The following is a 14611-nucleotide window of genomic DNA, read 5'->3' as shown; positions in this document are numbered from 1 at the left end:
AAGGCAAAATTCTGTTCTTACATAAAAGTTTCATAATTAAGATTATATGTATCATTTTTCTGACATGTTTAAATATTTCTTATGCCTAGATTGAAGATATTATTTCAAAAGTTAAATTAAATATGATTTTTTAAGTGGGTAACTTACGTTACGAAATTCCCTTTGTATCAAACTTTTATCAAATAATGTACAAATGCAAATTAAGTTATTTAAACAGTATAGTGCAAGGGAGAAAAGTGTACATAAAGTAATTTCAGATACTTTTGATTCACACATAACTGCAAACTTATTAAGTCCTCTGTTATTAACAAGTACAGGGGGCTCAATTCTTTTCACCATGCTTTCTTTCTGTTAAAATATTTCATCTCTTTTTTCTGGCCATTTACAATAGATTCCCACAGCAGCCATTACATTGACTTTAAATTCTTGCTGTGCAACAGACATTACCACACCAGGATATAACATGCCCTCCTATCTAACCATACATCAACCCCCAGCGTTTATCTTGGATTCATCATTTTCTTTTTCAACATCTTTCACTAAAAAAAACTCTTCTGGTATGCCTTCTTGTACTCTTAAATGGTGGATCTGCTTAATGTTTTTAATCTGTGGAGTTTTTGAGAATAAACTAGACACTCCACTCATTTGTTCTAGAGACTCGCACTCAGCTGTTTTTTCTAAACATAAAATAAATTTCTAAAGAATTTCGTAAGATGGAGCATTATAAATTTTGCTGAAGGCTTACTTAGTCAATCCGAACTTTTCATGATGCTTACAAACACAAACATTGCTTGGAAGTTTGCTACTAAGGAAGACATGCTTTGGACGGAGCTCAAAGAATTTAGTTTTTCCAATTTTGCATTCCGGATTTTCTTCCATAAACATTTGGTGCATTTCTCGAACTGAATGATGAAGATGCCGTGCTTGTACTTTCTTTTTGCTATCATTAGCATCTCTAATTATAACTACATCCTTAACTCCCGGTGCCTGTCGAAAGATTTCGTTCAACTTTGAAAACATATGAATGCCAACACCCAAATTAATAACTTAAAGCAAAGAGTTTCATTGAAATTAATATCTTAAGGCAGTGATAATTTATTTGACCTTCGGTATTGTAACTGGATACATCTTATTTAGTTTGTATGCCAATTTTCAAGAGGAATAAACTCATTTCACATTGGTAACTTACATTGCATGCATTTCAGTAACTTACATTACACATATTGAATGGGGCTCAAAACAATAAATAAGTAATATTTGAAAAGAAAACTATTGCTGCTTATTTAGTGTTAGCCTCTAAGGAAGAAAAAATATTATTCTTACTTTTGTATCACTTGTTCTTTTTTACACACAAAAACTTTTTCTAGTTTTTGGTAACTTACGTTGCATGCATTAATGTTTAGTTGAAATTTATATAATTAAGTGAATTTAACAACAAAAACTTATTTTAACACTGCACAATATTTCTATTAAGTGTAATATAAACAATATTTATTCTTTGGAACATTTTGAAATTAAAATATTGTTAACTTACTGATTTTCAAAAACTGACCATGTTCTTCACCCAAATCAGATCAAGTAAATGCCAATGTTCAATGGGTTACCAACACTAAAAAACTAAATTCTCAAAAAAAAATAATTATAAATTATCAAACTTCAAACCTTTCTAATTCAGAAAATATCCAAAATGATAACATTATTCTTATTTGAATTTTCCAAAGCTTTTCCCCTTTTTCATGGATTTGCCCTATATCACATTGATTAAGTTTTGTTTTACTTTATAACTGGCTTTAAACAGCCTAAGCAATAACGAGTTTAACGAGTTTAATTGTTGAAATCAGCTGAGCACAACCTATACTTTGAACCAACCAACTTATAAGAAAAGGAAACTCTTGAATCAAGCATTGAAATAAACCAGCCTTCGTGAAAGGACTTCTTTATGAAACTAACTAGCATTTGTGTTACATGGGTAAGAAAACCATTAAAACTTCCCAGGGTTAGACCAACGTCAAGGGGATTCTAATCGATGAGTTGTCTATTACGGAGGATATTTTGCGTCAGCACTGTGGACAGTGCGAGTCAAGAGTGAAATTCGTCAATCAAATAGCCTCCGCTGGGATTAGAGCCTGATTCAACTCATTGGAGGCAAACGTTCTATCCCCTGAGCCACAGCTGCTCTATATATTGTTTCAGTTTAATTTATTTCCATTGTTGAACAGCTGACCCAAATTTGAGTTTACGACTACCAATGCTCAACTCCGTAGCCTTGTAATTTTGAACCTAATCCAGAAGACAATGGGACGCCTGGTTCAAGTAATGGAAGAAATTTGCCTTCATGGAGGACTCTTTGGTGGAGCTAACCCGCACTTGAGTTACATCGAGAGTAAAACCACGAAAGCATTTTACGTTCAGACTTACGGCAATAGGACTCTAACCCATGCTCCGTCTACCACTGAGGATATTTCACTTCAACACTGTGATCGGTGAATTTTTGAACTTCAATGTAATTTTTTACAGAGATGGTCATTATTTGTTTGGCTGCCAAATTAAGACAGACTATCATGTTTTTTTTTATAGACGGACTTACAGGCAGAAACATCTTGAATTCATGGCGTCATTTCTCAAAAAAAAATTGATCATTAACATATTAAAAAATGTCTTCTACAAAGATGAGCACGCAAGAGATAAGTTTAAAAAATAGAAAACAAGGTTTTGTTTTCAAATTTAAATTGCACCATGAACAACATTTTTATAATGGAAACGGTAGCGCGAGTGTTAAAAGTGTTGATGTATGCTTGTTTATCTCTTTGACATGCTTAAATAACATGTTAGATTGCATCGCAAATTTTTATAAATGATATTACAAACTGACAGTGTAAAATTTTCATGCTCAACAGCGATAAAATATATATTTTTAGTAAAACAATAAAAACATCGACAATAATTATTTTCAATTCTTGTCTAGTCATGTCTTCTAAAGACATAATTTAAAATACAGAGAAATATTTGATGAAGTCTTTATTGGCTTTGGAGCAGACATCACAAATAAAATCTTTTGAAATGAATTGTTCTCTATAGGAATTCTTTGCATTATTAATTGTTGTTTACAAAGTTCTTAACAGCTGTTGCATTAGCATCAGATGGGAAAAACAAGATAATTGCTTACTAAGCACAAAATAATTCACTTCCTACTAGACGAAAGCCAAATATTTGGTAAAAAAAATTAATTTATGGAAAAATATGGTATACTTTAAAAAAATGTAGTCTTTTAAGAAAAATGTAAGCACTATAATTGAATTCTTTTGTCTAACATAAGAGTAAGTTTTGTATTGTAATAAATGAAGAGAATGTTTCAATTTCAGGTAATTTATTAAGGAAAAGATGTGATTTTAAGTAACATTTGATATCATTGGTTTTTTGATTTCCTGATCAATTATTTTTATAATAATTTCTTTTTTTCCTCGTTTGGAAATAATCAAAGTATTTTTATCACAACAAGCAACATTATGATTTCACTCACAACTTTGTTATCGTTTAAGGTAGTTAATATGTTTAATGTTTATTGAATGCGTGTTAGCATTTAGTAGCAGTTAGTTATCCTTCAATGGTATTTTATTTTCACTTAATGCATATTAATTGTTTTGAAGCTTCATATTAAATTATTGAGAAAATATTTCATGAACTATATTTTTTTTTATTATTGTATAGTTGTCTTTGTAAACACAATGTTAAAAGTTTCGCTGTAAAAAAGGTTAAATGGCAATTTATTTAATTGTTATTCAACCGTATTCAACCAAAACAGTCAAATTACAAAAAAAATCGAATCGTTAAGTCGGAGAAAAAATGTTTATTGATTGTTTTTACCTAAGACTGTTTAACAACCAGGCCAACTAGGCCCACCTAATGAAACCAATTTTTTCCGCGCGGCTGCGTAAATCCGGTTGCTGAGAGGGCTAGTCGGGCGGTCCTATGACCTGCTGAACAAGGGTTCGAGTCCCGGCCTTGATATCGCGATATTTATTCCTTTCCTTCAAAGCATAAAAAAGTTTTTAAAGACCTGAATTTTTCAATCGGTGACCCTAGACCAGGGGTGGCGAACCTTTATACACCAACGTGCCATTTTCTCTAAAAAATTGCTTAATGAGGTCATAGACGTGCCGTCAAATAATTTTGACTTCGTGATTATTTGGGAAATAATAATACTAAATACTATCAACTCAAAACTCTTTATTTACATTGAAAAAAATATATATTTTGCAATGTCTCAGTTATACACGTAATTCAACTTAAAGTAACATCAGTGTGACTTCTGTTGTTGCAGATTAGATGATCAATAACTTATATTAGATTGTAAGATGTTACTTTAAGCAGGACTGTGGATTTTTTTGCTAGTTATTTTTTTTAGTTTGTTTCTTACAGTTATAAATTTTTTTAGTATTAATTTTTAATTTTTTTATTAATAATTGTTTATTATTTTGTTTGTTTTTTGAGAATTTTAATTTAATTGTTACGTATGCTTCATAGCGTAATACCATTTGTGTAATAACAATTCATAGTGTAACAACAATTGTGATCGGTGGAGTGCCCAAAATATTGTGTCGCGTGCCATAAATGGCACGCGTGCCATTGGTTCGCCATCCCTGCCCTAGACTATTGGAATACAAAACTATCAAATGACGTATCACTCATAGAGTTTCAACGTCCGATTAAGTTTTTTTTATGGTTAATAAACTGTGTTAGTTGTATACGGTTACAAAACCGTATAGTTTTCTATTCACTGATTTTTAACTTTGCTAGTTATAAACGGGTACAAAACCGTAAAAGTAACGGAATGCTTTTAACCATAAACTTTATGGTACAGATTGCTGCCTGGTTATTTTACTGTACTGTTAGAATGAAAATTCTAACAGTGCAACGCATTCACGAAGTAGGAGAAGTCCAAATAAATGGAATGTTTGATTTTTACACTTAGATCTAAGATTCTGAATGGATAAAAAAATAATAAAGTAAAAAACATGAAATAATAAATGAATGAAATCATAATTTTTGAGTAAAGAATTTTTATGCAATTATACAAGTTCACTTAAATATCATTGCTTTTATTGCAATAAAAATTATTTTTATGTGATTCAAAGTTGTTATATTCATAAATTTTTTATGCGATTTTACGTTTAGGTGTTGGCCATTTTATTTGAGATTGAGTAGAATTTTACACTAAATCTTTAAAGACGATATTGATTGAAGCATTTTAAACAACTGCCTGCAAAGTTTTCACTAAAATCAAATTTTTACAGTGATTAGAAATTCGGCTTCAAAGGATTGTTTTGTTTACCAAGATATAGCATACCTATAGGAAAATTTAAATTTAAAGTTTTTTTTATATGAAATGAAAGAAATTGACGAATACAAAAACGAGATCCTTGAACGCATTCATCAATTACTGTTTTTTTTCTTTAATTAAACACTTTGTTTTCTCAAGAATACCTTTAGTGATTGCTTTTTCATTACCTTAAATTTTAAAAGTAGAATTTAGTGCACTTTTTTTAAATTTTAAAAATTTCAAAAACGACGTAGTTTTTCAAAAACTAAACTTAATTACATTTGCTCTCAAAAATCATAAGAAATACTAGGTAACTAGGTAGCAACGCATAAATGCAATTTTAAGTAACATAAAAAAAAAAAAATAAGGCAACTAGTTTTTGTTTAAAATGTAGCCTAGATAAAAAAAAAAAAAGAAATCGTATTTTAGGATTAAGGTTTTTTACGAATTTTGTTATTGTATCTGCGATATTCGAAAAAAAGAAGCAATTTTCTATATTTTTGTCAATTTAAATATTGTCAAATGTTTAACAATCCGGTGTTCTGTCCTCGTATGAGGCAAGGCTGACTCAGCCTTCATTGAATCGATAAAATAAAGTTCCACGCATGCTTGGGAACTATCTACTGAGGGTTCTGCGTTGGCTGACCACCCAACCGGAACACCTGCTCCTGCATCTCAGAGCCCAAGATCAGAAAAAAAAAAGAAAAAAAAGAAAAAGAAAACTGGAATAGGCATAGTTGGCCATGACACTCCTTGTACTGTCGCGAAACTAAGTTTAGTTTTGGTTCTAGTAGTAATACTGTACTTTATTTAAGTAACTGATTGATAAAAATGTATATTAGTCTAGGGCCTAAGATGCATAAAGAATTATTATTTATCAATGATACCTTTTCATTCTCTTCCTTTTTTTTTTTGGAAAACAAGATTGTGTGAAGGATGTGTTTAAAAAAATGCGGCACCTTATTAAACTAGGAAATATGCTTTGAATTAATAATATTGTTTAATAATAATAAAAAGAAAAAGGAAAATCATAGATGTAGATCTTCTCCTGGTAGTGATTTAAAGGGCAAAGTTTCAATAGTGAAAGTAATATTCGAAATTATATGTCACACTTACTTACAGTTAATTTTAGGGTTAACTTATAAAATGAATAGACTAGGTGTTCCGTAAAGACCGCCCTTATTATCTATTTTTAGAAGTCTTATCAAAAATGAAAAGAAAAGGTGGCAAATTAATATTTAAGAGATAAACATAGTACACAGTGAAAAAAAAATCAGGTAAAACTACCTTACTGTATGGAAATGATATTCCGTTATTTGGTAGTTTTTGCGTTTGAACATTATGGTGAAGTTCTACCAGAACTTCGAGTTTTCAAAATTATACTTCTAATTAATTCATTTAGCAAAAAATATAAATAAGGAACGTAAATTTAACCGAATAAATAGGTTTTATGCCATGCTTTAAGGTATCATGATAAAATTACCAAATTTTACAACATTTACCAAATCACATATAATAAAACCATATTTTAGTGTTTATTTTACTGAAATCATAACCAAAGCACTTCGGTAAAATTATGGGGCTTTTTAGAGACAGAGACACGATACATTTAATATATTCTGGTAATTTTAACCCTACTTTTTCCTCTCGCAATGTATTACACACAGATAGTTTTTGCAGTATGCTGTAAATGTAAAAGACTGACTAAATAGAGAGTTTTTGCTGTATAGTGTAAAAGACTACACAGAAATTTTTTGCAGTATACTGTAAAAGACTACACAGAGAGTTTTGGCAGTATACTGTAAAAGACTAAACCGACACCGAGAGTTTTTGCAGTATTCTGTAAAAGACTTCACCGAGAGTGTTTGCAAGATGATACTTTTACAAGATACTGCAAGAGTGTTTGCAGTATACTTTAAAGGACTACTCAGAGAGTTTTTACTGTAAAAAATTATCCGAATATGATGTTGAACAACTCAAAAAAATTGCCTGAAAGAACATTTTATTATTACGATTTAACACTAAATCGAGCATTCATATATGATTCAAAGGTTGTAATTTAAATATAAGTCCTCAAATTAAATAATCTTGCAACAAACGCCATACGACTTTCACACCATACGAAAACTATTTTCACTTCCGAAAATAACAATGCTGCTATATCATTGTCAAATATTCAAGAAATGCCAAGTGGAATGTCGAAAGTAGTTTTTTTTACTATCTGGAATTAGTTAGCAAGAATTTTGCTCTTGCTTTCAACAGAAACTTTTCTAAAACTTGCTTTCAACAGAAACTTTGCAAATATACAACAAAAGAAACTAGAAATCGCCGCTAAATACATATGCATGTTTTTAGTTGTGTAATAAGGTAAATCATATTTTTATTTTTAAATCCCAGAAGACTGTATTAAGTGATATTACAATGTACAATTTCTATCAGCTTTCGTTCTGTTAAGCCTTGTTAGAATTTGTATTAATATTTTCTCTGTGCTATGCATATGTTTGATTTTCAAACTAATTTTATTTTAAGAATGGGTGTATATCTGCATTTTTAATTTATGTTTCCTACTTCATAATTTTTTTTAATAACCTTAATTGAACAGTAGACCCAATTTTTGGCTGACGTGTATTAATAACAAGCTTAAGCCCGTCCCGCCCCCGTAAGGGGGCACTCCGAAAGTTCGAAGTGAGCGAAACAGTTCAATTACATGTGCAAACATATTCAAAATTTTCAAATTAGAGTTTTAACAAATAGGTGGAATATTAAATATGAAATCCAGAAAACGGTGCTACTTAGAAATAAACTAAGGAAACAAACATTACAAAGAAAATAAACAGTAACAATCAGAAGAGATATTGATGTCGCATCTTCAGTAGGGGTGCAAAGTCAATAAAAGGAAACAATTTCACATGGAAAATATAGGATGTTTGTAACTCAGAATATAATTATGGCTGGCACAACAGTACTAAAGTGATCAAATTCCAGTAATTATTATTATTATTTTTTTTAAACAGAAAGGACATATATATATACCATATATAAAAACTCTAGGAACACAAGTGATTAAAATTTTCAAAATGAGGAATCACATAGGGGCAGAGATTGACAAAGCATGAGACTAAAGCTCCAAAAAAAACATTTTAAGAGAAAATTCAAGTAATAATCAAACCATAACAGGTAAATTAATAAGCCGTGATTTAGGTGTATTTTTCCTAACAAGAGGCAGCAAAAGGCCATCAGGACTGACGTGTATTAATGTTCAACTGCGTAGCCTTGTAGTTTTGAGCCCAATCCAGAAGACAAGGAAACTCCTGGATCAAGTATTGGAAGAAATTTGCCTTCGTGGAGGACTTTTTTGATGGAACTAACCAGCATTTGCGTTACATGCACGAAAACCTCCCACGGTTAGCCTGGCGGCAAGGGTACCCTAGCCCATGATCCGTCTACGGATATTTTACGTCAGCCTTGTGGTTTGTGCAAGACGGGGGCGGAATTTGTATCAACCAGTCATCGCTGAGATTCAAACTCGGTTCACATCATTGGGAGGCGAACTCCCTATTGCATTGTACAATACTATTTATATTGTATTGTAAAAATAACTTTACTGACTCTTGTGTGTATCTTACACATAATGGTTCTTTTTGTAATAAATATTATTAAAAATAAATACAAATAATTACATAAGCCATGTAATCTAAACAAGTTCAGGAATCGTTTTAAATAAAGCTGGGTAAAGTATAACGAAATATTGACGTTTTTTTAACACTACGATAATAACGTTTTCTCCGGAAAAGTAGTATATACCATGTTTTATGATAAAAACTGAGTATACGATAGTTATCAACAGCAATGAAATCATAGTCATTTTAGATCGCAAATACGGTTACGATATTATCGATTTTATCGTTAGTGTAGATACATCTTGTTAGAGTAACAAAAATAAATAAGTCGTATTGGGAAAAATACCGCGATGTATCGTAAAATAACGATATTTCATTGGTATACATTGTGATATTGAAACTGCCGTATCACTGAGTACTAGTTCTCATAATTGTTTATAGAATATATTGGTGTAACAAAAATACGATATAGGATAATGGCGATTTTCGTTCCCCCCCCCCTCTTTTTTCATTTCACACCATAGTAAAAAGTGTTTTTTTTTTTATCTCTATTATGCAGTTGTAAATGCGATGTCTGTTATATCGTAATTCCTTTCACAATAAATCTCAAAATAGAATCATTTATACCATTATAGACCTCGACAAAGTTTTGACGGAAATAAGCAAAGTATCCTTTTTCAAGGTTGTTACGAAAGCATGGATTTTGAAAACCTTAGAAGGTTATTCCATTTACAAACTAAACTAATAAAACATGTTTTGAATCAAAGCACCGAATAAATGGGTAAAAGCAATAAAATTAAACTCATATCAATAAATTATAAGCTTAGATTAAAATATATAAAGTATCTTCCGTAACATGTGAAGGAAGAATAATATGTAAATTTTTCAAAAATTAAGATGAAGGAAAATGTTTTGGCTTTATTTAAAATTCTTTTCTTATATTGTTCCTATATTCATATGAGAATAAGTATTTATTTTACTCTGTACTTTTAAATCTTAAATTTGTATTTTTTCATGGTGTATAACCTAGTGAATGATTAGTTTATAAATAATACGAAACCTATTTCTTTTCTTTTTAAAGTTTCCCATTTTGCTTTCATATAAGCTTCTAAAATGTATTTCTTATTTTTAGCAATTTAAAATTATAAATAATTTTTTAAAAGAAAGGATAAACCTATAAGAACTTTGAGAAATTTTTCACATTGTCTAAGTAATTAAATAATTTTTCATGAATTCAAATTGTTCTTGTTTTTTTTAAACTATTGATAAACATTTGACTTGTCATAGCATCGTAAACATAAATAAAAGTTTTGAAAAATATCTAGAATAATTTAATTAGGAGTACAACTTAAGCTATGGTATTCAAAAATCGAATTTTTTAAAGCTTTATATCATTATAATAATTTTTTCTAATGTTTTACAACATAATATGATATTAGTAAAATTTGTAATCAAATATAATGGCTTTGCTTGTTAAAAAATGAATAACAATTAAAAATATCATAAATTATAAAAACGTTGCTTTTGAGAAAAAAGTTAGTGTTCTTTGAAAATTTGTATATAGGTTCTGCGTAATGACTGCTATGCTTTGAATTTAAATCTAAAACCAAAGTGCAAATTTATTATTTTTGTTATATATTTTGTTTAATTTATTGTTATGTTAAGTAAAAATGTTCAGAATATCTCTTTATAAATTCAATACAGAATGTATGTATTTTGTCACATATCGTTATATGTTAGAACAGTTTTTAAAGATTGCAGTTCAAAACACAGATAGCCATAATATTGATCCAGAAGAAAAATTATTTTGATATTTATACTTCACAATTTATTGCACAGTTGTTAATGTTACAAACATATTTAATAAATTTTAAGACTTTTTTTAGGTTTTAAAACCTTAACCTACCAAAAATAAAACTAAAATTTTAATAAAGGCTTATTGTGCAAATATATATATATATATATATATATATATATATATATATATATATATATATATATATATATATATATATATATATATATATATATATATAAAATATTTGTCGCACCCAGTCATATATCTTTAAAGAAGGTACTCAATATTTTTACAGCTTGGTGATCGGGTACATTAAAAAAAAATTCATTTAAAAAAAACTTATAAGTCAGACAAAGACGAATTTTTAGAGAGTGAAACTTCAAAAGTTTATTGAATATGGTTTGCCAAATGTGAAATGTCCAACGTCGGGAAATGGTTTAACAGATTTTGTATACTTTACAGGTAAAATAGCAAATAAAAACTAAGATATTATAGGGAGCGTGTAGTCACGTCGAAATGCAACATTCACAATAAAATTATTAAAACAATAAAAATGATGTACTTAAAGCAAAATTGTTTACAAATTCAAAATATTGACATTAAAACCATTAAATGAATCGAATCGTAACAAAATGTATAATATTGCATTTTAAATATATAGAAGAATGGAAATTTTTTTTGAAAGTTAATATTATTCAAAATGAAAACGCTTTATTTTAAACATAGAAGCATAAAAATTTACAACAAACGCATGAATTTCTCAGGTAATCAAAGTTCTAAGAAAAACAAATTCAAGTGGTTTATAGCAATTATTTAATATTCAAATTTATTTGTTTATCTCAGAAAATAATGCGTCGTTTTCAAAATTTTGAAGTGAAGCTTGAATTTTGAAGCAATAATGTTCAACAAAACTATATTCCAAATTATTCTAATTGCATGAGAAAAAAAAAGATGAGAAATTTATTTATATGTAAAAGTTTAGTAATCTGTTTAGAAGTGTAAATTAAGTGATAAATTCATATAAAGGTATAGAATGTGTGATAACACTTAATGTAAAAACTAATAATTGTAAAGAATAGAAGAGAAAAACGAAGTTTCCGCTTGATAAGGCATTGTTTACAAACTTCAATCGTTTGCTTTTGCTTTGTTTTCTACTTATTATCTGCAGACGATATCATAATGGAATGTATTTTACAGCATAAAAAGCAAACAAGAGCAGAATTACCAACAAAATATTATATTTCAAACAAAAGATTACTTACCTTAAAATTTAGGAATACAATAAAATCCTTTTTTTTTTTAGATGAGTCAAATTATTTGACGTCTGGAGCAACGGTATATCCTAACGTTTTGTCTATTCCACATGTTCTTCCATAACACCTCTCGCTTTCGATTCTGCCAGGCGTGACGTCACGTGATGCACCTGTAGATTCCGCCAATAGAAGACCACGTTTCTAGGACACTACGAAATGAACGTGGGAGATAGGATTTAAAAAAAGAAATCGTTTTCTCTTTTACTATATATATATTTTTTTATATTGTTTGCATTTTTAGGTTTTGTTATTTAATCATGGATCGTTTATTTTTTTTTATTGGTCTGTGAAAGTGGTATTGGTTTTTTGTGGGTCAAACACGACGCCCTTCCTTGTAAGTGGACTGTGGCGAAGTTTTTGACGTTTGAATTTAAGAAGAAATATAAAGAGGAAAGTGTATTTTCACTTTCTATTCAAAATATATGCAAAGTAGGGTAAAAAACATGTTTATAAAAAGTATGTAGAAATTACTTGTCATGATACGCTCAATTACCGAAACAACAAAACACCATAACTTTTTCAGCATTAAACACATCTGTGTAAAACGCGATATTTTGAACGAAAATAAACAAAATGTTTAACATAATACCGTGTACAAAACAAGGTAAGTATTTTTAAACACTTAAACTGTTGTCAGAAGAGAAGATTGTAAAAACTGCACGAAGTAGCATCAATTTGTAAAAATGGCATGAAAAACTGAATTTTTGTGTAATCGAAAAGTTTGATTTTTGCGAGTTTGATCAATTATACTTGACGGTAACTATTAATTACCTAAGAGATAAACTATAACGATATACGATTAAACATCGTTTGACGGAAAAATAAAAAAAGATAAATTATTTATGACTACATTACTTTTCATACAAGTAATTATTAATTGTTTTTTTTATACAATTAATTTACACTTCTACAATACTTCTTTTATTACTAATATTTTTTCTCCGTTTGATTTAATTTCAGGAAAGTATTTTTACAGAAATTAGGGAAAATATTAACAATTTAACTTAGAATTAGATTAATGTTTCTTTTGCCGTTGATGCAAAACATATCTATATTGTTTTCGATGCAAAACATATCCATAAATACACCCACTATTTAATACATATTTTTAACAACAACGAAATACAGAAAGTAATAATCTTTCCCACGAATTTTATTCAAGCCAAGAAACGTAACTAAATTTATCATACACAAGAGAACTTTATCTTTCCTTAAAAAAAGTAAGTCCCTTTCGGCTATAATAATTGGGCATTATATTGGTAAATCTCTCTAGAATTTATTTCAATGTTACACTCAACTGCATTTCTACAGATGAACGCTAATATTTTTGTACAAGCGATACTTTGATACACGTGTGATGCACGCGAACTTTGCATAATAATATTCAAAATTCTGTTATAATTTACATAAGGCGTTTAAAATAGTTTATCGTAAAATAGTTAATAGTATATATACAGTTTGAGAAATAATGCGTTTTAAAAGAGCACAGAAAAATTATTTGCTTATATAAGATAAATATTATGGAATCATATCTTTTTACATATTTCTTTTTAATTTTTATAAGGAAAGAATATTTCTGTAATTCACGAATGGCAGAAATATTCTTTATTATAAATGCTTAAATATATAATGCATGTATACATAATATATGTATATATTACATGCTTCGCATATACAGAATATATGTATATGCAAATATGTAAATTTATCATGTGTCAGATTTGTTTAGTTTATACCTTTTGATTTTAAAAACAAAAAATGAGATATTATAAATTTTTAATTTCTTGTAATTTACAATGACGACTCGCAATGATTTAAAAACAAGTAATGGCTTAGATAATTTTTATGACACTTTCTATAGTCATGTTTGTATTACTCGGTTGGGTATTATAATTAAGGATTCGTAATTAAAAAGAAGGTATTCAAAAAATGCAAAAAGAATTTTCTAGAAGCTTTTTATTTTCATAATTAGGGCTATTATTATTCACAACGCGTGTTAACGTGTTTGCATTTTCCTCATCTTCACACGCCTTCATTCTAATTCATTAAAAAAATTTGAAAAAAAAATAGAGCATGTAACGTCAATTAGAGCTGAATATATTGAATAAAATTAACTCTAAGTTAATCAGACATGAATTAAATACAAATTTTACTATAGAAAAATGATTTTTTTTTCAAATCTGTTTTTATTAATTTAGAAATGCTTTAAATTTAAAGTTAAAACAAATAGCAATAGATATGAGTTTTGAAATATTTTTTTAATTAAAATAAATCAACAAATGTAGTTACATTTAACTAATACACTGAAAAAGGTATCGTCAAAACTACAAGAATATGGTAAAATGTGCCTAATTACCGGTTCTATGGGAACATCAAAAAGCTCGATAATTTTTACTGAAGTGCTTTGATAGTGATTTTGGTAAAATTAACAATAATAAGACATGGTTTTATTATAAGTGATACAATTTGATAAATTTGGTGAATTTTGGTATATTTTTTCATATGTAGCAGTATGCCATTTTTTAGATTAAATATACTTTTCGTTTTTGTATTTTTTTAT

At 28.6% G+C, this 14611-nt stretch overlaps 1 protein-coding gene across 4 annotated transcripts in view; it reads right to left on the bottom strand.

The window, feature by feature from the left end:
- The window catches only part of LOC107449895 (uncharacterized), a 134918-nt gene extending 122779 nt beyond the window's left edge, over positions 1-12139 (bottom strand). For 2 of the 4 annotated variants that reach the window (XM_071184241.2, XM_071184240.2), the window contains exon 1: positions 12001-12112. The gene's annotated coding sequence lies outside the window, so the exon portion shown is untranslated. Of the gene's footprint in view, positions 1-12000 lie in introns of all 4 variants that reach the window. The other 2 variants (XM_043043680.3, XM_043043685.3) reach the window with 2 other exon arrangements.
- Positions 12140-14611: the final 2472 nt, after the last annotated feature.

This window comes from Parasteatoda tepidariorum, chromosome 10, assembly GCF_982258835.1.
Source record: "Parasteatoda tepidariorum strain Cologne lab strain chromosome 10, Ptep-v5.0, whole genome shotgun sequence".
Taxonomy (NCBI): Eukaryota; Metazoa; Arthropoda; class Arachnida; order Araneae; family Theridiidae; genus Parasteatoda; species Parasteatoda tepidariorum.
This window is presented reverse-complemented; position numbering and strand designations above follow the sequence as displayed.